Source organism: Tachypleus tridentatus, chromosome 6 (assembly GCF_004210375.1).
Source record: "Tachypleus tridentatus isolate NWPU-2018 chromosome 6, ASM421037v1, whole genome shotgun sequence".
Classification (NCBI taxonomy): domain Eukaryota; kingdom Metazoa; phylum Arthropoda; class Merostomata; order Xiphosura; family Limulidae; genus Tachypleus; species Tachypleus tridentatus.
Genome location: NC_134830.1, coordinates 11,816,276 through 11,842,871, shown reverse-complemented (window position 1 = coordinate 11,842,871; position 26,596 = coordinate 11,816,276). Strand labels below are relative to the sequence as shown.

General features: G+C 33.3%; 1 protein-coding gene across 2 annotated transcripts in view; it reads right to left on the bottom strand.

The window, feature by feature from the left end:
* The window catches only part of LOC143251934 (dynein axonemal heavy chain 7-like), a 557,556-nt gene that overhangs the window by 452,150 nt on the left and 78,810 nt on the right, over positions 1-26,596 (bottom strand). Inside the window, exon 7 of one of the 2 annotated variants that reach the window (XM_076503305.1) lies at positions 21,798-21,919. The exons of the other annotated variant lie outside the window; for it this stretch is intronic. The gene's annotated coding sequence lies outside the window, so the exon portion shown is untranslated. Of the gene's footprint in view, positions 1-21,797; positions 21,920-26,596 lie in introns of those variants that run through there. 2 annotated transcript variants of the gene reach the window in all.

The window sequence follows — 26,596 nt, the reverse complement described above, 5'->3', positions numbered from 1 at the left end:
GTTGGTAAAATAGTAGCGGTGGATAGTGATAACTAACTCCCTTCCATCTGGTCATTAACTGCTAAATTAGGGACGGCTAAAGTAGATAGTTCTCGTGTAGCTTTGCACAAAACTCAAAAACAAATCGATGTACTTTCGGGAAGAGGCTAATATACAACATTCAAAGAAACAAATAACGAGGGGTAAGTTAAACGAAGAAAAACTCCAAAAGTATTTGTAAAATATTAAAGACACTAGAAAATTTGAAGATATATCACATTCTCTGCTAGTTATATAATAAATATTCAAATAATTTGGTTTAATTGATCCATTAATAGTCATCTCTATGTATCCCAAATCATGACTTTTGTATCTATCCATATAAAAATGACGTCCGTATTTTGGTTTGTTTGTTTGTTTTGAATTTCGTGCAAAGCTTCACGAGGTTTATGCGTTAGACGTCCCTCATTTAGTGTGTAAGACTGAAGGGAAGGCAGGTAGTCATCGCCAAATCTTAGGCTATTCTTTACCAACGAATAGTAGGATTGACTACCACTTTATAATGCCCCCACGGCTGAAAAAAAGAGCATGTTTGGAGTGAAGAGGATTTGAACTCGCAACTTTCGGATTACGAATCGAGTGCCTTAACCACCTGGCCATGCCGGGCCTCTATATCCTCGTAGAAATAGTTTTTAAAAGAAGGTTTTGATGTGTATTTTATATCGATATTCTATCAATCTAAGCAATATTTTTATTGATTACAGAGCAGGGAATGGCTGAAGAAATATTAAAAATACCACCACTAAAAGAACCAGTAGAATGATAAAAAACAACAATTGACACTTGTGTAAACATAAGATAGATATTCTTATTTATATTTTATACGTTATTAAAATATCCGTACAGAAATGTTTATCGTAGTTCTAATCACTTCTAAGGTGTTTAAAGATCTTTGGATTTCTACATAAAGAAATTTCCGTGAAAAATACAGGGAGTATTTAGTTGTAGAATACATTTTCAAATAATTAAGGTTACTTGAGCTGCTGAAAGCGCCACTAAAACAATCATTAAATGAATTTTTTGTCCAGGATTATTTATTCTTCAAATACACGTGTATAAAGGTAACTCAATGTCAACGTCTTCGATATAAAGAGTTTTTAATAACTTTTCGATTGAATGCTTTGTAATATCTGTAATAATTCACATTAAGACGTCGACTTCCTTTCTTTGCCACAAAAAACACTAAAGATTGTAACCACTTGTCAAGAGAACTTCTAAGTGTATGTTAAAACACAGAAATGTTTTGTTTTATTTTATTTTATAAAAAGAAACATGAGTGTAATGCAGAAGGAAGAGATTAGCACATAAGAAAATAAACTACATACTATGAGAGCCGTAATCATGGGTCCTGTAACGATCCATATGTAATATGTTTTTCCGTACCCTTTCTAACATGGCGTATTGAGGTACCGAGCCATGATTATTGACCTTGAAATAATAAATAGTAACGGCAAACCTCAAAATGAAAGACTGCTACAATACTATGGAACGGCAAATTACAACAACAAATAAAAGTGTTACGTCCTGACGTAATACATACTTGTTATAGCATTACATACCCTAGTGAAGCAGATCTTTGGGAAAAAAAAACTTATTATCATTGGACCCCTAGTGGTTACTTCATCACATTTAACCTAAACAAGACACTAAGAATTTTAACAGAATCACTAATTACTTTGACACATTCACGCATGTAGATCTTAAAAGTCTGTTGGGTAGGTACTTCATTACGTTACTGGCACGTTCTTAAATCACGTGTAATTAACCATTATAACTAATGAACAAAATAAATAAAAGTTCTACTCACATAATACCTTTCAGGCGTGTTTGTTGAAAAGATTAATGTGTTATGTTTACACATGGAAATGTTACCGTGGTAAAAACAATGAACTCTGAATGATGTTCACTAATATGGATATAACTTCTTAATCAACTCTCTTAGCACACAGGTACACAATAGACTATCTATGCTCTGTCCACCACGTGAATAAAACCCAGCTTATAAGTCAGCAGACTGCCGCTGTGCCACTGGGCACAATCTTCCATTTACTACTTGTAGAAATGTACAGGCAGCCAGGAAGTGAAATATTTTACCATTATTATTCCTCTAGTCTTACTTTGCTAAATTAATGACGACTAGCGCAGATAGCCCTCGAGTAGCTTTGCGCGAGATTTAAAACAAACCAATCTTTTCACAAGGCCTAGTGAATCTAATCCCTGTCACACCAAACATGTTCACCCTTTAAGCCGTGGGAGCGTTATAATGTGACGGTTAATCCAGCTAGTTATCACTACCCACCGCCAACTCTTGGGCTATTCGTTTACCATGACTAGTTGGTATGGTGTCCGAACTTTTTTCTCAGATAGAATATGCATTTTTGTAGATTTGCATTTACAGTAGATCTTGAAAAGTCTTTTCTTTGGTTTTAATTGTTTAGTTATATTTCTATAATTTCTCAGTATTGTTGAAATTGAAATTAAATATCTGTATATTCAGAAATGTTACAAAAGTACACAGGCTTTCATAGGGTATCCTAAAGTTTTCACATGACTATACGTGAGATTCGCTCTTGGTATTACTGGCAAACAAAAACAGCTATTAAAATTAAGAAAGATGTGTCGCATGTGAATTTAATGTAATCTTATCTGAAAAAATTTAAAGTGGCACGGCTATTGAGGATTCCCTCTTGCTTATTAATATAAACCACAATTAAAACTATACAAATAAAATCAACTAAAAATTGATAATAACTCAATCAGAACAATATATAGATTTAAATATCATTGACCTACAGTGACACAGAGGTATGTCTGCGGACTTAACAACGACATTAACTGGGGTTCGATACTCGTGTTGGGTAGAGCACGGATAACCCCTTGTATAGCTTTGAGCCCAACTTCAAAGTGAAGAGTACTGTACACAAATTAATGCAAATTTTCTTATCAAATGTGAATCTTATCCAACTAACTTCTGAAGCTGGAAAACTTCGTCTCATTTATGTGTGGGTGTCTTACTACATGACATTTGATAATTAAACGAATACAAAACTTTGTGGGACTGAAAATCTGAGGACGTTCACATGATACATTTTGAAAAGTTTTTCGTTCTTGTTAATCAAATCGTATACATTGTTTTATAAACAATACGTTACAACAATAACAAAATCCACACGATACCGTTTTGAAAATAACGTCGATATTACGTTCAATAGCACGTGTACATCAAATCTATAATTCACTACAATATGTCCTTTGTCTACGTACTTGTGAACACTTAAAGACATATGTTCGTAGAGCTCCGCGTTAAGACATGAGGGCAGTGATCGTTATGTTTAATATTCTAATGGTAGAATTCCGGGTTATAACTTCCACATTATATCTATGGCTGTTTATTATGTTTAAAATTCTAATATAATTTCAATTGTTATTGTAGCCAATAAATAAGTTCAGGTTAAGAACACGACAAAATTTTATTATAAATATCGTAAGTTTATCAAAAAAATTATCTTTGGTGTTTGACCTGTTTTGACTCGGATGTTAAAGAATAAAGTTTTAATACGCCTCCACTATTTCTTCATAACATAAAGGCTTAGCATAAGAGATTATGGTCCATAAATTGCTTCCTAAAGCATTAAGGAATGCCTATCGATGAATTATAATACACAAAGAAACGCAGTAAAATCTGTGCCGACCTTTACCTGACACAATATCAAAAAACATATTTGTGGCGAGGGTCTTAATCTTCTCACCTGTATATATGAACGAAGACCCATCATTTTTATGTTCTTGATGTGCACGTTCTATACATTTTATGCAGAAAAACAGACGAGTCCAAATATGAAAGACCAAATATTATCTTAAACTTTGAAACATTCGGTTTCTAAATAATGGAGTAGAGACAGATTGTTGACACAATAAATGTTTTATTGACGTTAAAAAAATTATTTACATGATGAAAAAAATATTTATTGAACATTTATCTACAAGAAAAACAATAGATCATGTGCATGTAATAGAGGTTTTGTTTGAGTTACCAGTTCAAATATAGAGACTCTGTGGACCTGACTACCAGAATTCATCATGTGTAGCAAGTCCATAAACTAAAGAACACGTAGAAAACAATGTGCACTTGGAGACTTCACATACAGTAAGTTCCATAACCTAAGAACATGTGGGAAACAATTACTTGGAGACTTCGGGTATCGGTCCCGGTACTTCTCACAGGCTAAGCGAGTGCTTCTTTTACTTTTCTTTCATTACACTTATCAAAGATGTGAGATAAAACCATTACATATGTACAGAAAAAACATATATACATAAAGGGCACCGTATGGCCAGGTTAAGGCGTTGGACTCGTTATTGGAGGGTCGCGGGTTCGAATCCTGGAGAACATGTTCGCCCTTTCAGCCGTGGAGCGTTATAATGTGACAGTAAATCCCATTATTCGTTGGTAAAAGAGTATCCCAAGAGTTCATGGCTCACTACCTTCCTCTAATCTTACACTGCTAAATTAGGGATGGTTAGCACAGATACGTACGCGCGCAGTTACAGTGTTAAGATCCTGTTGTTATTGCAGGTAATAAAATAAGTTCGTTGAGTTATATTGATGTTTGTTAGGTCGTGTTTCATACTTGGTGTGGAATATTTTGTTGTTGTTGTTTGGGTTTTCTGTTATGCTTTCTATTTATTTTCCTAAGTAAATACGTTGTATGTATTTAAGGTAAGTATGCTTGTATTTCGTTACAAACAATACACATACTTACTGTCATTTTCATGACATGTTTTGACCATTTTATGTATTGTGTTTATACCCCTACCTATAAGACTGAACTGGTAAATATAAAGCACAGTGGTATACTACAACTGTCATCTAATTAAACGTGGTTCAAGTCTCTACCATAGGAAAGTTTTTGATGTTTGAATTATGTATTTATTTTTAAGTTCTTGAGAATTGTTAAAACCTTTTAAATCTTTCAAAGTTTGTTACTGATTCATAAATCTATATTATATAATTATTTCTAGAATATAATTTAGCATTTAGTGTTTTTTAATAATCCAGACGTTATTACATTTATTAAATCATCTGCTAACTTAAAAGCTGGGGTGATTTTATACCAAATTATTTTCTGGCTCCTTCATTTGTATTTAAAACTTAGTAATTAAAGCTGTTTTAGTGACAAAAGTTTTCATAAGAAAATTGCGAATTAACTGAATAGCATAAAAAAAAAAAAAGAATAGTGAATGGAGAACAAAACTCTTTATTTATTTCACTATTTTTGTTATTGAACAAATCTTAGCATTATTGAATTATGTATTTATTTTATTTGCGATACATATTTTTTTACACTGAGGGAATCAACCCCTGATTTTAGCGTTGTAACTCAGAAACATACCATCTAACTAATATGTTAAAACATTCCAGGCCAGGTATAAGCTACATAACTATCACCATCTTTATAGACATTTCTATACAATGTTTTTTGAAACCGTTGACGATTTAACTGTTGTAATAACATCAGGATTGTTACAAAGGCTGATTAAATTCTCGTGGTTAATGTTGCCCTGTGATTTTACTTTTCTGATTTATGTTATATAACAAATTTTCTACAACTATAACAAAACTAAATTATTGTTAGATTTAATACATTCTAATGGTATGATGTCTCATATCAGATTGATATATGTATTAAACTGTAAATTATTCACAGAGGTTTAAAACTAAGAGCCTTATTTAGAACATAAAACTTTATCATTTATATGTTATTGAAGAAAATATAGAAGACAAACCATGTTCATAAATAAAAGAGTGACCATATACAACAGAAAGGTATATGAACTTCTGGGAGACCAGCCAAATAAGTCTGTACAACAGATCTAAGTGGTTATATTTCCTCACGAAGTTTTCTGATATGTTTTGTCTTTCTTCTACTGTAAGACACCTCTGTGTTTTTTCTTTAACTGTTATTTAACAGAGACTTATCATTCATGTTCATGAAGTTAGCAGATATATGGCAAAATAAGATATAATTTGTGTGTTGGTTTGGAGCCATTTGGGTGTTACCTGTGTTAACTATTACTAATTTGAAATGATAGACGATACAACAACATCTCGATTTAGTTTTAGCAACAAATAATAAAATTAACCATCACGTTATAACGCTCTCACAGTTGTAAAGTTGAGCACCATCGGTGACAGGACGTGAACTCGCGTCCCGGTAGTTGTTAATCGATTAACACATATAAAGATATGTTAATAAAGATGAAGATATGCTGCATAAAAACATAACATTTACTTACAACTTTGAAATGTTGGTTTTATGTGACAGAAATATTCTTTTATTTTATATTAACTCACTTTTATCATTATACTCATAACTTTGTTTCAAAATAAACCGATCGTATTTTGAGTGAAGAAAGAGACGTTATGTGTTTTATTACTTCAGATATTTTATAAAGTTTTTATAGTATTAAGTGAATCACGAAACGATACAGTAGAAACCTGTACGTGAAATAGGGCTTGTCTGGGTGTTACCTAACCCGAGGTTTACTTACTGACAAACTTTCGTATCACTTGCTAAACCAGTTCTAATACACTTTAAACGTTAAAAAAACACAAAAAAAACTCGATATTTGTTTTAATTAAGTACCATTAAAGTTTAAGACATAGGGGACGTAGCTCAAGTGGTAGAGCGCTCGCTTAGCATGTGAGAGGTACCGATCGATACCCGGCGTCTCCAATCTTCCACTTTTAAAGGTTTTATAGTTACAAGACACATTCCGTAAGAAAAGTATCTGTTTATTACAAGTACATAGTACTCTAAAAAATTAAAGGACGAAGTACATATTTCAGTTTACTCTTGTCATAACTAAATTTATTTATGAAGAACATTTCAGGTTGCAAGTGAAGTTTGAAGCAACTCCAACTGATCTCACCTTACTCAAGAAAAATACAACTCAATGTTCCCGATATAAGGCTGTAACGTGAAACCACGCATTTGTCATTAATTTTCGAAACACACACCAACATGGATCTTTTGCTGCTCGTTTTGTTGGCGTGTACCTTCATCTTGTGTACCCAATTAGTCAGGTGCCATTTTACAGAGAACGAGGTAGGCAGGGCGTTCCAGATGCTAGAAGATCGCCAGAACTATAACAGGATAGCACAGAGCGTCGGTGTGTCACTAAGCGTTATCAATCGACTTTAATGATGAAACCAGGAGAAGAACTCTTATGGTAGGAGACCAGATCAATGGCGTCATCGCTTCACAACAACCAGAGAGGACCGCTACATCATGACTACCGCTATACATAAGATGAAGTAATTTATTCTTTCCAAGCTATGTACATTAAACTGTGACTATTTTATCCATACGTAAAGCCTCGTGGAGTGTCTTAAACACTCAATTTTATATTGTTTCGTTAAGGTTATCTATGAAACTCTTTAACATGTAACTACAATCCTTAGAACTTAATGGTTTGTGCTTTTAACTGATAGCGAGACAAACATGTTTTGTATTATTTGTGATACTGAAATTACAATCTAACTCACATAACAGAACCAGTTATCTTTCTTAACCCCATCCTACTCGTGTTATCTTTACAATACTTTATAAAATACTTGGATATTGATGTTCAAATTTTGATCTATTATATTATTAAATGACTTTGGAACTCAAAGAAATATCTCAACTTTATGTGTCAACCAGTAGGGAAGATGGAAGAAACAAGAGAAGCTGACATATTTGTATAATGATACCAAACAATGAAGAGGGATATTTGACGCAAATGTATTTGGTGTTTTTAGTATGGTTACACTACATTGGAACTCAGCTAGTCCCTAGATCTATTTTGTACTAAGTTATTTTTATTTTTGCATATATTATGTGCTCTAGTGTTAGTGAAGAAAGTTATAATTAATGTTTTTATTTGTACTTAAACGTATTGTTGAGAAACGGAACGTATATGATTAATAAATTTGAAATATGTACAGTTGGTTGTTTGTTGTGATATTCTTGTACTAAATGGAACATGTTTTTTTAAGGGTTTATTATTAATTCATGGAATATATACAAATGTGTTTTCAGGCACGTGATGAGGACATGTCTGACTTAGAGAGATGATGCAGTGTATGATAAATAACTTCTCGAAACATTGAAAGGTTCGAAAATACAATGGCAACTAAATTAATGCCATATTCATTAAACGATTTAAAGATATATTAATAATTCTTTGTTTGTTTTACAATTTAAGGAATCTAAATTATGGCCTTTGTCTAATGATAGTGACGTTTACAAATTATCATATAAAAATATAAAGATACAATACTTCTTTAGAATTATGTGAAGCGTTTGTTTGAATTTCTTACAAGGATTCGTGTTAGTATTACGCAATTTAAGTTAACCATGGCTTCGGTATATTTCAACATAGAAAATCTCTACAACCCATTACCTTTTATGCCAGGGTGGCCAAACTTGCTTAACGTAAGAACCACATACAATAATCTTCAGATGTTTGAGAGCCGCAAGACATGAAGAAATATTATACACACCTTTTTATTGTTACATGTACATATTGTTACATAAATTTTATATAAATGTTAATAAATACATGTACGTAATAATATTTATCCGTGTATGTATTTTTTAAACTGTTAATTCCGGCTGTTATGTTGTCAAGTCTTTACAATTAGGTCCGTCAGGTATTGATTTGTAAGGATCGCACGATGCTTTGACTTCACAAGCTTCATTACAGGATACAGTGATTCACAGCAGTATGTTGTGCTGAAAATGAGATGAGTCGCACACTTTTTTTTTTCTGTTCAGGATATTTTATTTCTGGAACTTGCTTCCAGAACGCTGTTGTAGAATGGGATTTATGGATCATCTTGTGACCCAGGTCCTCCTGTATTTTTATTAGTTCCATTTCCACAGCAGATGATTCTGTAACAAGATGTTCGACAATTGGACAATCATCACTGACCACATCAAGCATGAACGGATTTACAAGAAAGGCGAAGAAGGGCTTTAGCTCCTGCAAGTCCTCAAACCTTTCTAGCAAATTATGCAGCAGTTCTTGTAATTTATCATTGTATTCTTCCAATTTGATGTCTTTTATTTCAATATCAAGTAATGTATTTACTCTCATTTTGCGATTGGGAAGTAACTGAAGTGTCTTGACAATATGTCTCTTTTAAAAAGTCTAATTTTATTTTGAAAGATGAAAATTGTCTGAGTAAGATCAGAAACAATCTTATCCTTTCCCTGGAGTGCCAAGTTAAAAGTTTGTAGATAAATCATAATACAAGTAAGGAACATTAGATCTTGCACCCATTTATCATTTCCTAGATAAGACTAGAAGACTAATAATAGTCTTCAACAGATCCACAAAGCTATTTAAGATATTGCTGGTTGATAGCTACCTCTCAATGCTGTTTTTTATTATTTATATGTGGAGACATTATTAAATCATGGATAAACTACACTGTGTGAGGTAAAAGTTAACACTGGTAATTGTTCCAGCTTCATAGATATCTTTGATACAATAGAAACACGTTCACCACTATCTCTAAATATATCCATTTTTCTTCACTGTTTTCAAAATATTTTGTTAACGCATCATAACTAAATATTTATAATTATCATAATCGTGCATAAATAAAAAAAATGTTTTATACTTAAAATTAATCGTGAGAAATATATTTTTGTACATAAATATTAAAATTATATGATTATTTATTGATACTTTTATATTATCACAGAACGAATTTTATGTGTATAATTTAATCTAATATATGCTGATATATTTACTTACTGTCCAATAATGTTTTAAACATTACATATATGTAATTATCATCATATGTTGAACTTTTTTGTTAGTTCGTAACTATTTTTGACATTATCAGTTTAACACAACATTCATTTATAATGTCCAAAACCAGAAGGTAAAATAATCTGTCTATTATACGCTCTTTTCTCCCTACCGGCACAACAGTCTATTATACGGTTTTTTTCTCCACTGGTACAACAGTCAGTTTACAGAGTTACAACCCTGAAATGAGGGGTTCGATTGCTCTCGGTGGACGCAGCACATAGCCTGATGGGGCTTTGCTATAAAAACACTGTATTATTTACCTATAATTTTTTCTCAACTCTACAATAGCCTTACTTCAGAGTTTAAAAATGCACTAACAGCATTGGCAAATCATTTAAAACAATAAATTTCATAATTCTATCAAGTTTGTTTAAAATAACAGAGAAGCAAATAATGATGTATAACTACAAAGAAGAGTTTTATTGATGGTGTAACATATTATATAACATTATAACATATTATATACATTATAACATATATATGTTTCAGTAAAACATTGGTCTGTGTTCTTAAGAATCAGGAGACCTATGTAAAGTTTCATTAGGTAGTTGGAAAAATCAAAAGTAATCGTTAGAAACACTAACTTTGTTTAGTTGATTATTCTTTATGACATTAATATTTTAATCATAATTTTGATTAATATATTATTTAATGAGACACTGATGAACGTGATGGATGGTTACAGTTAAGCAGTTTTTTAAGTTAATTATCAGTTCGATAATAAAATGCTGTAATGTCGTGAAATCAGTTTTATATTATGTACTCTGTTCACTCTTGTTTGTTGGAAATGAACACCGTATTTTGACTTTGTATATACACTTAATGGCCGCATTATTAGGTACACCTATCTATTAAGGGGTAGGAACCGCTTTTGTCTCCAGAACAGCCTGAAATATTCTATTCGGATTTTGGTCCATGTTGACCACATATTCATTCTGTGAACATTCTATTCCATATCATCTCAAAGCTGCTCTACTGGATCGAGATCTGGGGACTGTACAGGCAATAGAAAAACACTGGAGTCACTCATGTTCGTAGAACAAGTTTGAGATGATAAATGCTTTGTGACATGGCACTTTATCCTGCTGGAAATAGCCACTGGAAAGTGGGTAGACAGTGATCTTAAGGGGATGCACATGTTCAGCAACAATGTGTAGGTATGCTGTGGCGTTCACATGATGCTCATTTGATATAAAGGGTTATAATGTTTTCTAAGAAAGCATTCCCCACACCATTACACCACCACAACTATCCCGCACCATTGATATAGGCAGGATGGATCCATGGATTCATGCTGTGTACACAAAATTCTGATCCTACCATCTGCATATCGCAGCAAAATCGAGATTCTTCTGACCAGGCGACGTTTTTTTTTAATCTTTAGTTTTCCAGTTTGGTGATCCCGTGCCAACTATAGCCTCACCTTCTTGTTCTTAGTTGATATGAATGGAACCTGTTGTGTATTCAGAGATGCCCTTCTGTACATCACTGTTGTAAAGAGTGGTTGTTTGAGCTCTCTTAGGCCTTCTATCAGCTAGAAAGAATCTGAATATTCTAATTTAACCTCTCTTATTAACAAGGTGTTTTCTTCCACAGAACATCCGCTCACTGGATGTTTGGCACCAACAATCATTCCACGGTCAAGTCGCTTGGGATTGAACAATAACATACTTAAGATAAACCAAAACATCATGATACCATTTAAATTCACACACTTGCCTCTGCTACCATTCCTTACTGTCGTCCTTTGTAATGATAGTGGAGGATGTTTTTAGTTTTATTTACATTTCGCTCTTTCGCTGTTGTTCGTTCATATATATATACATAAGTTTATGCGGTATTCATCTGTGAATATAAATAATTCTTAGTGAATCAGGACTAGAAGTGACATCTGCATTTAGTACTGTCATAATTATTTGTCATTACTGAATCACCATGTTTGAATGACATTTTCGTTTGTATTAAAACAGTGATCGTTACTAGTACTTGTATGACCATTTAAATAAATTTGAAACAATAATGGAACAGGTAACACAAAGTGTTTTCTATTAACCACCTTTCATGTTCCTTTTTTCAGTGGTTTATGTTTAATTTTTTCACTTTCTATAACAAGTGTTTTTTGTTTTCTCTATAATTATATTTTATTAGAGCAGAGTATTACAAGACCCACTCCTTCTATGATAATTGGTTTTACTTGATACTACAAGTTTAAAACAATTAACCTGTGATTACATGTATTGTTGTATTGATGATCAAATGAAAAAAAACATTTTAAACGTAGTAAAATCCTGTTGTTAAAACTTTAACTGTTCCAAAAAAAAATGTTCTATGTGTTATGAAATTACATTTTCTACTTACAGGGAAAGGATATGCGAATGATACCGTGTAGCTTTGTGTTTAAAGAAAACAGAAGTTTCCATAATTAACACAATAATGAATGTGTGTTTGTGTGAAGTACATGTACAAATACACGAAAACAACTTTGATTGTTTTTTATTTAAGTAATGAACTAAGTTTATAAAATAATACAAATTTTCTTTAAAACCTTTTAAAAGTTGCATTTTGTTTGTTCTAATGTTGTTCGTGAAAGCCTCCTTGAGCAATTACTTGTGAGAGACAAAATAGATGTGAAATACTGTTTTCACAGGCTATTATTTTCAATCTGTAACTGATGAATTAAGCAAAATGTAAGAAAAAATACAATTGACGTGAGTTTTGTCACAAATTTTATGCCTTTTGATATGATTTTGTGCAAACTACAATTCTGCAAAGATCATTGTTGAAATACGATAGAAGCTAACGATTTAAGATATATTATTATTTATATGCTTTTAGGTATGGAGTTTATATTATTGTTGAAGTTAACAAATCACACGTTTTAATAGAATCAACAATACTACGAGCATCATTGTTGAAAATTTATAGTAGAAGCCAATGAACTAAGAGGAATCATTACTGATATGTTTTAATATAAGCCGCAATACGATGAGAATCACAGTTGACATTTTATGACAGAAGATAAAGAACAAAGATTAATAATTGTTAACATAATTTAATACAAGATAAAATACTACAGCGCTCATGTTGAATTAAGACCATTGAGATTATTCACTGACATGCTAAAACAAAGCAAAACATCAGTAATAATAAATGGAACCTTATAAGTTAATAGAAGCTTTGCCCCAAGAACATCACAAAGCAACACATAAAATATGATGTTGTAAATTACCGAAGCAGAAGAGTTATTAACGATGTTGTAACATTTTGTTAAAACGCCATTTTGTTTATGGGAAAGGATGCTCTAATGCAAATGAAAGTTTTAGCTTTAATAATTAAATAGCAAACATCTGGGCAGGCTTATTGTAAAACTTAATTGCTAATCAATACGTTAAAGTAACTATTTAAGCACTAAATAACGTATTTTGTTACAATTCCTACTCCGGGTTAATTCAGTTATCCTGAAATTTTCTTATAACAAATTTTATTGTTCTTTAGTGGCTCAGTAGTATCTCTGAGAGCTTATGAAGGTAAATATCTAATTTTGATATTCGCTGGGGCACAACATAAGTGGTTCATTTTGAGGCTTAGTGCTTTACAACAACAATTCAACAACAATCACTTCTATTACGGATAAAACTTATTTGGTCTACACTTCTACACGATAAGTATTTGTTAATTAACTTACTGTAGGACAGTTTTGAGAAAAACAACAACATAAAACCAGTGAGATCAACAGCTAGTATTGGTACTAGAAGAATTGTCCCAGTTTATAACGTATTAAGGCTTAATATTCAACAGAAGGCAGTTGTGTCGTACTAAGTTCTGTTGTGCAATAGTCCTGCCAAATTTTAGATGTTTAACGTCACCGTCAGGGTATCTTACATTTTCAAAACAAATTTCAATTTCTGTGAGACCATTCTGACTATATGAAGCACTATTTATTTGAGACTGCCGACATGAGTAATATATTGAATGCGCACATTGAAAAAACACATAATTCAACGTCCTTAAAATTAAGGAGCAAAGAATAAAGCAACAAATAGAACAATATATACAATATACTATATATAAAATATTTTTGTTTTAGGAACAATAGTTTGCAACCTGTATTAACAATTCTGTGTTTCATGATGACTATTGTTCTTGTGACACGTATAACTAAAAATGTGTAAGTTTTAAATACACACTATACTTGTAAAATATATCTTATTACGTTTATTAGACATATTCGTGTGTCTTAATAATCATGTGACGAACTAAAAGAAATATTTCAACAATTCTTGAGCCGAAACGATCACACGGTGTCTAACACCAGCTCCTGAGAGAAAGTGACAGTGTTTGTGTGCTGCGTGGTATGAGAGAGAGTTTAGTTGCACTCAGAAAACGGAATAAGATAACTTTCAACCACTTTCCCAGTATCAGATCTGATGTAAGACACATAAGAAACAAATACACGTTTTGATATTTTATTATTTATCTGAAACATGAAGCTGGCGATATTCGAAAAGTTTGGTGGGAGTACCCTTTATTTATGGTAGTGGAAAACTCCGAACTCATATGTTGCTAAAGTGCTCAAGAGTGGAATGCATGTATGTCAATATCAGTAAATAACATGGGAAACAAAATAACTATTTTTGAAACAAAGATAATAAATATATCACCTGGTGATAACAAAATTAAATTGTTATTAAATTCAGCTGAAATTTTTAAGATGAAAAGAAAACGTGGTTACGTATCGCTATAGCAATTACGGGGATTGAACACTGAATTTAACTTCGGAAGCTGTTAAACGTTCTGCTGAGCCGCTGGTGAACAATGTTAGCCTCTTGAGCAAATTATTGTCTCTGTTGTAATACACAGTATTGTTCTTCCATTTCGTTCAATGTATAAAAATGTTGTTGTGTTTGTTACTATACAAGGTCCCCCCGCTGGTACAGCGGTACGTCTAAGGAATTACAACGTTAAAGTTAATGGTTCGATTTCCCTCGGTGGACTCACCAGAGAGCTCAACGTGGCTTTTCCATAAGAAAAAAAAAATAAACACACAATATGCACAGAGTTACACAAATGGCTAACTGTGCTTTGCTCAACCCTGTTATCGAAACCCAATTTCTAGCAGTATAAGTCTTTCTTAATTTATCTCACAGATAAATGGTTTCGTTTGTTTTTATTTTCGCGCAACGCTACACGAGAGATATCTACGCTAGCCGTCCCTAATTTAGCAATGTATGACTAGAGAAAAGGCAGTTAGTCATCACCACCTACCACCAACTCTTGGGCTGTTCTTTTACCAAAAAATAGTGGGATTTACCGTGACATCATAACGCCCCCATGGCTGGAAGGGCTAGAACGTATATGATGGGGATTCGAACCCGCAACCCTTGGATTACGCGTTGAGTGTTTTAACCACCTGGTAATGCCGGGCAACAGAAAATGGACTTGTTCTTATTTTGGTTTGTTCTATTGAAAACCTGCTACAAGTGGGGAAATATAATTTATTTACTGGAATTAATCTACTGTTGTTGGTAACATTATATCTTTAGTTTTGGAAAACAAAATCTTACGCAGTTTAAAAAACATATTTTATATATTTTAAAACTTTACACAACTTTTAATTATACATATATATTTAAAGCTCGAAAATTATTTACAACCATTAGAAAATAAACTAATTGTTCATCATTTAATTTAATAGCCGACAAATTTAGTTACTACGTAAGTTGTGAACCTCAAGTTTAGAACAACCCGTGAACTGAAATGGAAACATAACTTATTTCTCATAACCAAGTAGAACTTTCAAACGTAACTGTCCACTTGATGGTTTTAAGACATCTAAATGCTACTAGTTAACTACACTTATTAAACTCTATTATATTACCGAATATTTATTAGAAGAGTCAAACAATACTTTGTTCCAACGCTTCTCAAACCTACTTGTTTTCCTAACTTAACGAATAGTACGACCTAGAAGACATGTTATGCTATTAAATATGATAATAGGAACTCAGTCCCAACTTTATCTAAAGCTTCCACATGAATGATGGGTGTTCAGCTAGAAGGTTAAAATGCCCCTTCATGTTTCACAGAGATCCCAGGGTACAGATCACATTCCTCCATTATCTATAATTATATGTATAGTTACCTCAAGTGGGCCTCTATTGGAAAGAAAATTTGTTAAAATGCCGATATGATACCTGAGAATAGTTAAGCGACCTGAATAAATTTTTAATACTATTCCTAGACTCTTAGCATACCTGAGGAATTTTCTAGGTGCGTTTGAAATTTCTTTGACGTTCGAAATAAAGAGTGAAAGAGCTATGAAATATACAATGAGATTATTCCCAGGACACCCCGAGTACACCCGCCACGTTTAGTTTTGCTAGCACCAGAAGTGGGAGGTAGTTCTCAGACAGATAAAATCACAAAATTGAAATAGTAACCAGCATTCAGAATTATATAAACACCGATATTTATCTTGCTACATGAACATCAACTAACACACTTAAACCTACATCTAGTAACATGGCTATCAAATAGAATATTCGAACCTACAACCAACTATATGGATATCAGTTGGCACACTCCAACCTGTAGTTAACTGTATGAAAGTCTTGTGACACACTGGGATTTACCATCAACGTGATGAATACCAGCTGATATACTGGAACCTATATGGGTATCAGTTAATACACTGGAACTTATAAATAACTGTGTGGGTATGAGCTTATATACTGGAACCTACCGTCAGTTGTATGAATATCAGCTGACACATTGAAAACTGAAACTAGCTGTATGGATACCAGCATATATATATTGGAACCTATATCTAGCTGTATAAAATTCAGCTGATGCACTGGAAACTACCATCAACTGTTTAAATATTAACTGACACATTAGAACAACAATCCAACTACAAATCTACATGAATATCAAACGGTACACAGAAATTACATCTAGAAACATCGAATAAGCATTATAGAACCTAATATATGATTTAAAATACTATAAACGATGATGTTAACATTGTTCATAATAAAGAACATAATATAAACTTACACTAGTTGATATACAATCTATTTGTTCATTTCTTCACAAATGTTCCATATCTACAGTCTTCTGTTTGACTGTTGAAGTACTACCAAAGATGTTCATGTAAGCGGAAAGATATATATACAAGATTTAACAGTAGTACCTTGTTTTACAACCTGTCGTAAAAAATCGTTGCTAGAATTCTTACAACGACTAGACAATATATCATATACCTATCTACAAGTTTTTTTAAAGATATACCTCTGATTTGTAGTTCATAAAAACTAGCAACAGATAACGCAGAATACAGTTCATAACTTCAAATATCCTTCTAATGATGTAATATTTTTTCATTGACGGAACTTAAGATTGAGGATTCTGACCTTATTCTTCCAAAAATATTTTTCAGGTTCGATATCTCGCGCAGAGGTACACACAGTATTGAGAAAGGGCGACACTTTAGGACGAGTGGCATCAATGAGCGTAGTATCATAGCTTGTCAGACAGGTAGCAGATGTGCGTGAAAAGCAACCATTACCATACTTTAATCGATGATTGGGATTTCGCCGTAAGATAACGCGCTGGTAAGCGTTTGTGTGCAATCAAATGGACAGTTGATCCGAAATAGAATCATATGAGGACCAACAAAACAAAAACGAAGTTAGATGTTAGAATAGAACTTTTTAGAAGTTAGTTTTCCCAATACCATAATCTTCTGTGTTGTATGGTCATACTCTCTCCCTTAGTACAATAGGGAAGAATGTAATACTAACAATAAAGCTGAGTTAGAAGCTACATTATTAACAAAAGTTTTATTGTTGCATTAGAAACATAAAATCTTCTGGAATTAGACTGCAGTCTGAAGCAGTAGACATAATACAAAACGTTTTGGAAAGTATGGGATCTATTGGTCAATCCTGGCTCTATCATCCAATAATTTAAACTATAAATATTAATGAATAAATTTTTTAAAAATCTTAAAGCCAGTCCATATCATTCATATACTTTTCAAGATTTCTGTTAAACTCATTTAAATTTTTTGCTCTATAACATTTAAAGACAACCCACTCCAAAGGCCAACTATCATGTAAGAAGAATTAAGTTATCTCAGCTGAAGGTGACTTCTACTCTGCCAGTGTTTATATTTAAGTCCTCTAGTCCTACTATTCTCACTGCTAAGTATGAACAAAGATGATACATCAACATTATCAATTTCCTTTACAATATCAGACACCTCGTCATATTACATCCCTCCACCAATTCTTCTTTTTCCAAGAGAAAGCAGTATGAGAGATTTCAGCCACTCCTCATATGACAACTCCTCCATCCTTGGCATCATTCTAGTAACCCAACTTTGAACCTCTTTAAACAATTCAAAGCACTTCCCAAGTTAAGGGTACCAAGACTGAACACGATACTTCAAATATGACATAACCAATGAACCATTCAGTGAAATTATAACTGCTTTAGATTTGCATTAAAAAATCTCTGTAAATATAACCTAAAATTTTATTTGCTGTACCACCAGCAATAACACAATGCTTGGATAGCTTCTGAGACTGATCAACTATTACATCAAGATCCCTTTTTCTCTATTGTTTAGATTATTCCCATCCAAATTATTATTCATATAATGATAACCCAGTGGCATTATTTTGCATTTATTATAATTAAATTTCATCTGCCATTTATTTACCCAATTCACTGAATGATATAAATCCTTCTGTAAATCAGTCACATCCTCTTCACAGGTAGTAACACCCTACGTTGTAATGTAATTGCACATTTAAGTAATTTATTGACCATTGATCAAAGATCCTAAGACTTGAACCATGAGGTACCTCATTTGTGACATTAATGTAGTTTGGTTGAACTGCATTGGTGACAATCCTTTCTTCCTGATCTACTCTTACTCTCATCAACATAAGTAATAACCTTTGGAAAAATGTTATAAGATTTGTAAGGCAAGGTTTTCCATCAGTGAAACCATGTTAGCTGTCCAATAAAATTCTAAACTTGGTTAAATAACTTTTTGAAGTTTTTCTTTTTATCAGACTCTCCAAAATGTGATCTACAACTGATGTAAGACTAATGGGTCTATAAGCACTGGGACAATTTTCATCACCCCTGTTGATAAGAGGAGTTACATCAGTTAATTTTCAATTTATTTTGTTTCTCATTCATTTTATTTCCAATACTGTTTGTGAGCCAACATTGTTTTTACTTGTTGCTACCCTGTTCTTTCTGTAAGGAAAATATTTACCTTGAATATTGAATTTTTTTTCGTTAAAGATTTTCCACATTTGCTCAGAGTCTCAGCATAACACAGCTGCCCAATTCACAACAGATAAGTTTTGTGGTTTCCCTTTAAAATTTGATTTTTAAAATTTGGAAGCAAAATATTCTGATTTCAATATGCAGGAAAAAAACATCAAACTTAATACAGCAGTGTTCATTTGTACCCATGTGTTTCCCAGTTTCCTACCTATATTTTTGAAGTTACAACAAATCTCAAATAGCAGTTTCTAGTAAATTCCTTGACCAATTGGTAAAAAAAGTCATTGTGAACATTTACAAAAACCTTTCTATCTTACAAGTTGACTGTAGCATTTCCTGATGTGTATGCTTGAAATTAAAATCACTCATAATTATGGCTTCACTAACAGCTGAAACCTTAATCTCATTGTAACTGTTTGAGTTTTGTCAATATCGTTTGGTTGTTTGTAACAAATTCCCATTAAATGTCATTTTCCTTTATATCCACTTATAGAACCTTCACTGGATTCAAGCTCATTACTGTTATCTTTGATATCTTTAACTAAAATAGGATGTAATTCACATTTTACATGTAAATCCACTTCTCTCTTTCATACTTTATTCATTGAAAAGCCTTTACCACTATATTTGAAAGAAATTTTTGTCACACATCATCTTTGGTTAACCATATTTCAGTTATTCCCATTATATCAAAATCTTTCATTCCTACTAATGCTCTAAAGTTATCTATTTTATATCTTTTACTTCTGTTATTATGATAGTAAGAATTAAGCCTACCCTTATAATTACTTCTATACTAATTTCCTGAACTAAACTTTTCTCTGTCTCGTATTTATTTTTCATTACTTTATAGTGGACCTCACCACTATCTAATCATGTTGTGTATGCCACCAGCAAAAGTAAATAAGAACTTAATGAATTTCAGTATTTAGGTGAGACTTTCCAGTTTTGAGACAGAGTAACCAAAAAGGAACTAAATATGTGACTTCTATCAATACTTTAACTCCACTGCATACTTGTGAAGATTTTTACATTCAACTCCTGGTCAGATACTATATACGTCAAAGTTTTAGGATTCTTCTACAGTAGATACCTGTGACTTGTTGGTGATAAATTTGAAAATAGCATGCAGCAAGTTATCTACTTATTTTAAAATTATATATTTAAAACAAGTTAAATGTACATACAAAAAATCTTTAGACTATGATGACCATAGTTACATTTTAAATGTGACAGTTCATTTCATGTTAAATGTCCACTTTGGTTGATTAAATTATTTTAGAATCCACTTCACAAGCTGAACTAATTTAGAATACCCTGTAACAAGTTATTCTCCATATTTCTATCAAACTGTTAAATTCATTTTTAAATAACAACCAGTAAAAGTGTACACTCAAAGTATGGTTAATTTCACATTTTCTAACTGTACACTTCTGTTCAATTTGCCACTGCTATTTATATGTTTATCACTGAGGCCTTTGGAATTTTGTATATCCTCAGCAGTAATGAATTTGAAATACAACATTTTACTCTCTTACTGAGTTATGTAACCAAATTTGTCATAACTATCCCCTTTCAAATAATTGTTTTGAACTTTCTGGGTATGAAAAATGTAACAGCCATTAAATATTAACTCCTGTTGTAAATAATAATTCCAATAAGTGTTGGGGTCAGCCGAGGGAGATGGTGCCTCCGAGGTGGCCCAGGCTTCCCTGCTGGCAGGACTGTGGCTGAGGATTCTGAGAAACCCCTTGCCTAGGTCTCAGGTGTTCTTTTTCACCCGCACTTCACTGGCATCATCCTTGTGTCACATAGTGATGCTGAGGAGCAGGTTGTGAGCATTGATGTTGTTGAAACTCTACTTAAATAAGTGGTTGAGTCTAACAACGCAAAATGCATATTTTTTCTTTATGTTCATTAAGATGTTGGCCAGCAGTATATCATTGTAAAATTACTTTCATGCTTAAGCAACAAATTATTGCTTTGATTTCTTCTCCAAGTGTATTCAGTTATAATGTTTCACACCATCAAATATAGAACCTCACATGAAGGTAGATGTATCAATATTACACTTCATGTGAAGACGGAGTTCTCAGATTAATATCTCGCCTGAAATCTGATGTATCAACCTAGTATTTCCTATGATAAAAGGATTAATTACTCTGTTCCAAATATCAAGAACTGAAAGATAACATGTAACTTTTCACAAAGCAATAAAACAGATCAAAATGAGAGCTAGTTCTTCCACACACCAAGGATATCTTTCAACTGTTGGTGTGGAAGCCCAGAGAAATGTAAGCTTAAGAACCACTTCAATTGGATCTCAAGATAGAGATTTAAAATGAGTTTACGTACTGTATCGATTACGTGAAACCGAAAGAAAACTGCAAATGTGAGTTATTAATAATAGAAAATGTAAAATTCTTTAAGCCTAACGATACCTTAATTTAGTATTTTAAACATTTTAATTGAATAAATATATTTCTTGCTTTTATAATACATTTTTATATTATACATTGATAATAAAGTATAAAAATTGCTATTTGTATACATATATATATTTACAGTTTAAACGAATAACCATCATAGAAAAATAATACCCGTTATATTATTTGAGTTCCTCTCTCGAAGACTTAGTTTCTCCAGTCCTTCACTAACTTGTATTCAAAGACCATCGAACAGGAACTCAACTAGTTTCTTCAACCTATACAAATATTTATAAACTATAGAAGAAATCCATCGGGCATCTTTAACTCCTATTTACTAGGTTTATTGTTTTGTTTGTTTTGGAATTTCGCACAAAGCTACTCGAGGGCTATCTGTGCTAGCCGTCCCTAATTTAGCAGTGTAAGACTAGAGGGAAGGCAGCTAGTCATCATCACCCACCGCCAACTCTTGGGCTACTCTTTTACCAACGAAAAGTGGGATTGACCGTCACATTATAACACCCCCAGGGCTGGGAGGGCGAGCATGTTTGGCGCGACTCGGGCGCGAACCCGCGACCCTCAGATTACGAAGCGCACGCCTTAACGCGCTAGGCCATGCCAGGCCCTACTAGCTTTAACCACACACTTAACTAATTAAATTAATCACCTAGACAGTTATATTCATAAGATATCTCTCAGTTATATAACATAAGTATTTTGTTATGTAATAACTATGTATACAATCGGAATTGAGCTAGGTTTTCCAACAGATACACCTTACTAGACTACATAACAAGAATCTAACTGTCTTTATTATTCGAAGGTACTTTTCACAATTAAAGCTGCTTTTGTCACCGCTATTGCAATAGATCAAAACAATATTTCAATTTACTGGTTATTTTAATATTGCAGACCAAGGGAAAATGTTAGTTGTCATAAATGTATATAGCCATAATGTATGGGGTATGACAGACATCAGTTTTTAACGTATCGTCTAAAGATGTCATGGTAATTGTGTAATACAAAATAAACGGAAGCTATTACCCGTTATGTCGATTATAGAAAAATGAAAACAACGCATTTAACAAAGAAAACACACATTAATAACCACAACCTTAAAAACCATAGCAAGGCAAAATCGAAGGTCACCACAACCTGAACAGGTAAAATTCCACTCAAACAAAGCTCACCATTACTATGTAACTACTGCCAGTGCCTTCTTTGAGACAGTTAAGATATCAAAACAAAATGTGCAATAAAATAGTTTTTATGTTTGTTTGTTTGTTTGTTTTGGAATTTCGCACAAAGCTACTCGAGGGCTATCTGTGCTAGCCGTCCCTAATTTAGCAGTGTCTAGAGGGAAGGCAGCTAGTCATCACCACCCACCGCCAACTCTTGGGCTACTCTTTTACCAACGAATAGTGGGATTGACCGTCACATTATACACCCCCACGGCTGGGAGGGCGAGCATGTTTAGCGCGACGCGGGCACGAACCCGCGACCCTCGGATTACGAGTCGCACGCCTTACGCGCTCGGCCATGCCGGGCCCTAGTTTTTATGACAAAATAAACTTTTTATGACAAAATAAACTTCAGGTATCGTATTGAATCAGAATGTTTCCCTTACAGTTGCAACAATCTGCAGTGATGTGTAAATAGGTTGAGCTCACTTCAAACTCATGAAGATAACTTTTGAGATGTATAAAATTAATTCTTTTAGTCCAACTTCATATAGTTTGTTTAGAATATTCGTGCAAAGCTAAAGCGCTGTTTTCGCTAGCTGTTCCTAATTCTGACACATGTATTAGACTCGTTGTGAATTTAATGTGTTATACGAATATAAGAGATATATAAAATATATTTTGTGCAAAACTACCTCTGATGGAAATGTTATCAGACTTCGAATGATATATTTAAATGGTAATACAGTCTGGTACAAGTTAAACAATCGACCAGCTAAGGACGTTTGAAGGTCTCCAATAGATGCATGCCAAATCAGGTTGTATATCAGTGATCAGTGATGACGAGAAACCCGACGATGACCGAAGAAGGTCGAAACGTTGTTCGCTCTTTTATGTAAAGTGTTTTCTCAGCCCAAACGAGCCGTTTTTGCATATAAATTTCAGGTTGTATATATTTTTGAATCCTCTATTTATGCTGTCATGACTAATTGCGGTGATTATTATTCGTGTGACGGAAATCACACTTGCTTCTGATCCAGAATTAATTTTAAAAGCAGGTTACAGCAAGGTCATAGTCTAAGTAAAAGTCTCTAAAAAAGGACTGCCCGGTTTACAGCCACGTGACATTTCTTGCTTGAGTTTGGCAAGTTGCCAATATCTTGCCGAACACATTAACACTCCTACGAAAAGACGTTTCTTGTCCTGATTTCTCCAAGCCCGTTCCCCTGCCTGTGGTTTCGCTAGATAGTAGATAGGGACAGTGGGAATCTCGTTAATCCGTTCATTAATGGATTTAAATGGCAATTTCATTTAAATACAAAATTATTAGCCTAATATTAATAACCTTTCAAGTTGCTCTGGGGCCTATTTGGCCCCACTTTTCGTAGGAGTGTTAAATAGAGATCTTTCAGCTGAGACTAGCAGCACACAAAGTTTTCAGATTGGATGCAGTCATTTGAAATGCGCAACTTACAACTTAGGTGATTTTTTTTAGTCGATGACCACTTGCCACATCTGTGGAAAACAAGTTTTAGTTTTACGCTCGGTGGGGTTTTAAAATAAGACAATGCTTTCTGTGAACAAGGAAGATTTTGTTGTAGGAGGTGACGGACGATTCTTCATTTATTAACTTAGAGTACAGTGAAACTGTTGTTAATAAGTCAAGTAGTGTTTCTGAACGTGTGACAGGATGTGAACAATATTTCCAACTAAGTTTTAAAATTGATTCTGTTTTCGCAGAGAGTTGAAACTCTATTAGGGGATTATAGAGTGGAAAATGAAATTCGAAGTTCACAGGTAATGGATAACAACGAACATCGCGTTTTGTACGAGAAACTTGAGAATTATACGAAGAGCTGGACATTATCGAAATCCGAATCAAAAGGTTTTGAGCCATCTTACGATGTTGACAGTGGTAGGAATAGTGTTAAAGAGCTAAACTTTCAAGGGAATGGTTACACTATACTGGGAAATGTCTATAACTCCAACCAGATGAAAGATAGCGGTATAACCTCTCCGTTTGACGAATATATTGATATACTGGTTGCAGTTGATACATCTGACTTTGAAGATTCATTAAATTATTATAGAAGAAATGCCAACAAGTTACATGATAACTTGGGAATTTAGTCTCTTGTCAAAGACAAACATATTAGTTAATATACAGGAAGAAGAAAAGTCAGTAGTTGAAAGAAAACGAAATACTAGGGGTTTATTGAATCCCAAGGAAGAGCCAGAAAATATCAATTGATTAAAGGAGGTGAGATTTCACGGCATTTCAAGCTAGAAACATTATTAGAGCGACAAGAAGAAAGCAGACTCAAAATGGTTTCTTCTTAAATGTAGTAAAGAAGAAAACAGATACGAACCAAAGGTCCTTGTTCGCAGTACTTCTCTTAAGTCTGTGAAAATCCCTCTCAGAAATCCATGCATCAGGAAAATTGTGCGTTTCGCCGATGCATTAGGTCTTGACCTGGAGGTCGTGCGGTATGTAGGACTAGAAGATGATTTACCTAATATCCCAACATCTGCTTTCAGTGATCTTAAGGTACCTTCCCAAACAGATACCTCTTGTGGTTCTTCAGTTGGTTTGACTTTTCAGTACATAACACTGAATCCTTTTGCCGATAGAACCACTCTATTTGCCACTTCTCAGAGCAGTCGTGTATAAACACCCCTATTTTTCCAGTCTATCACATAAAAAGGTTTTAATGATCAAGTTCGTAACCAAAAGGTCTGTTTTGAGAACATTGTTGTATCTGATTTAAACATTCATTGTTGTGTGCGAGTTTTCAACACTTCTTTAGAAAAAAAGTGCTTGCCCGCTACACAACTAACGAGTGGTTATCTCACAAAGATATTCTGGCCAACTACATTTACGGATTCTGCGATGGGTTATCAGATAAGTTTTGTTGTAATTTGCCTGTTCCTCTCATGACTGATGGCTATCGACTGATTTTTGCTATCTGTTATGTGACCAACAACCAAGAATTTTGGGGTAATAACGACGGAAAAAATTGTCCTCCACTGTCACGGTTACAATACGAGAACCTTTGGACAATTGGCTGAAGAAAATTCTTCATGGATTCATTAGTTTATGTAAGCTGGTAAACTAGATTGATTCATCAGTTGAACCTAAATACGGTTGAGATTTTCCAATTAAACAAAGAGAAATTACATTCAAAATATAAATTGCATACATAAAGAGGTCGTAAATATTCGAAAAGTTACTCAAGTATAACCTGAATGCCTTTGCACTAGCTTCAGTTATTTTAATTTTATTAGGCTTTCAAATAATCGAAGTATGATATATAAAAACATGACAATTATAGTAAGATTATTTTGAAATGAAAAAACTTAGAACTCGTGCAAGATGAATGGAATGATCGAAACTACTAGATGGATCAAGAAACAGCTAAAGAAACTACTAGATGGATCAAGAAACAGCTAAAGAAACTACTAGATGGATCAAGAAACAGCTAAAGAAACTACTAGATGGATCAAGAAACAGCTAAAGAAACTACTAGATGGATCAAGAAACAGCTAAAGAAACTACTAGATGGATCAAGAAACAGCTAAAGAAACTACTAGATGGATCAAGAAACAGCTAAAGAAACTACTAGATGAATCAAGAAACAGCTAAAGAAACTACTAGATAAATGAAAGACCAGTTTAGAAAGCTATGGATATCAGTGGCCCTCTATGGTCTAGAAATGTTTCACACATCTCTTTTAGTCAGACTAGAAGGAGAATGTTACTTTGATAATTAATTTG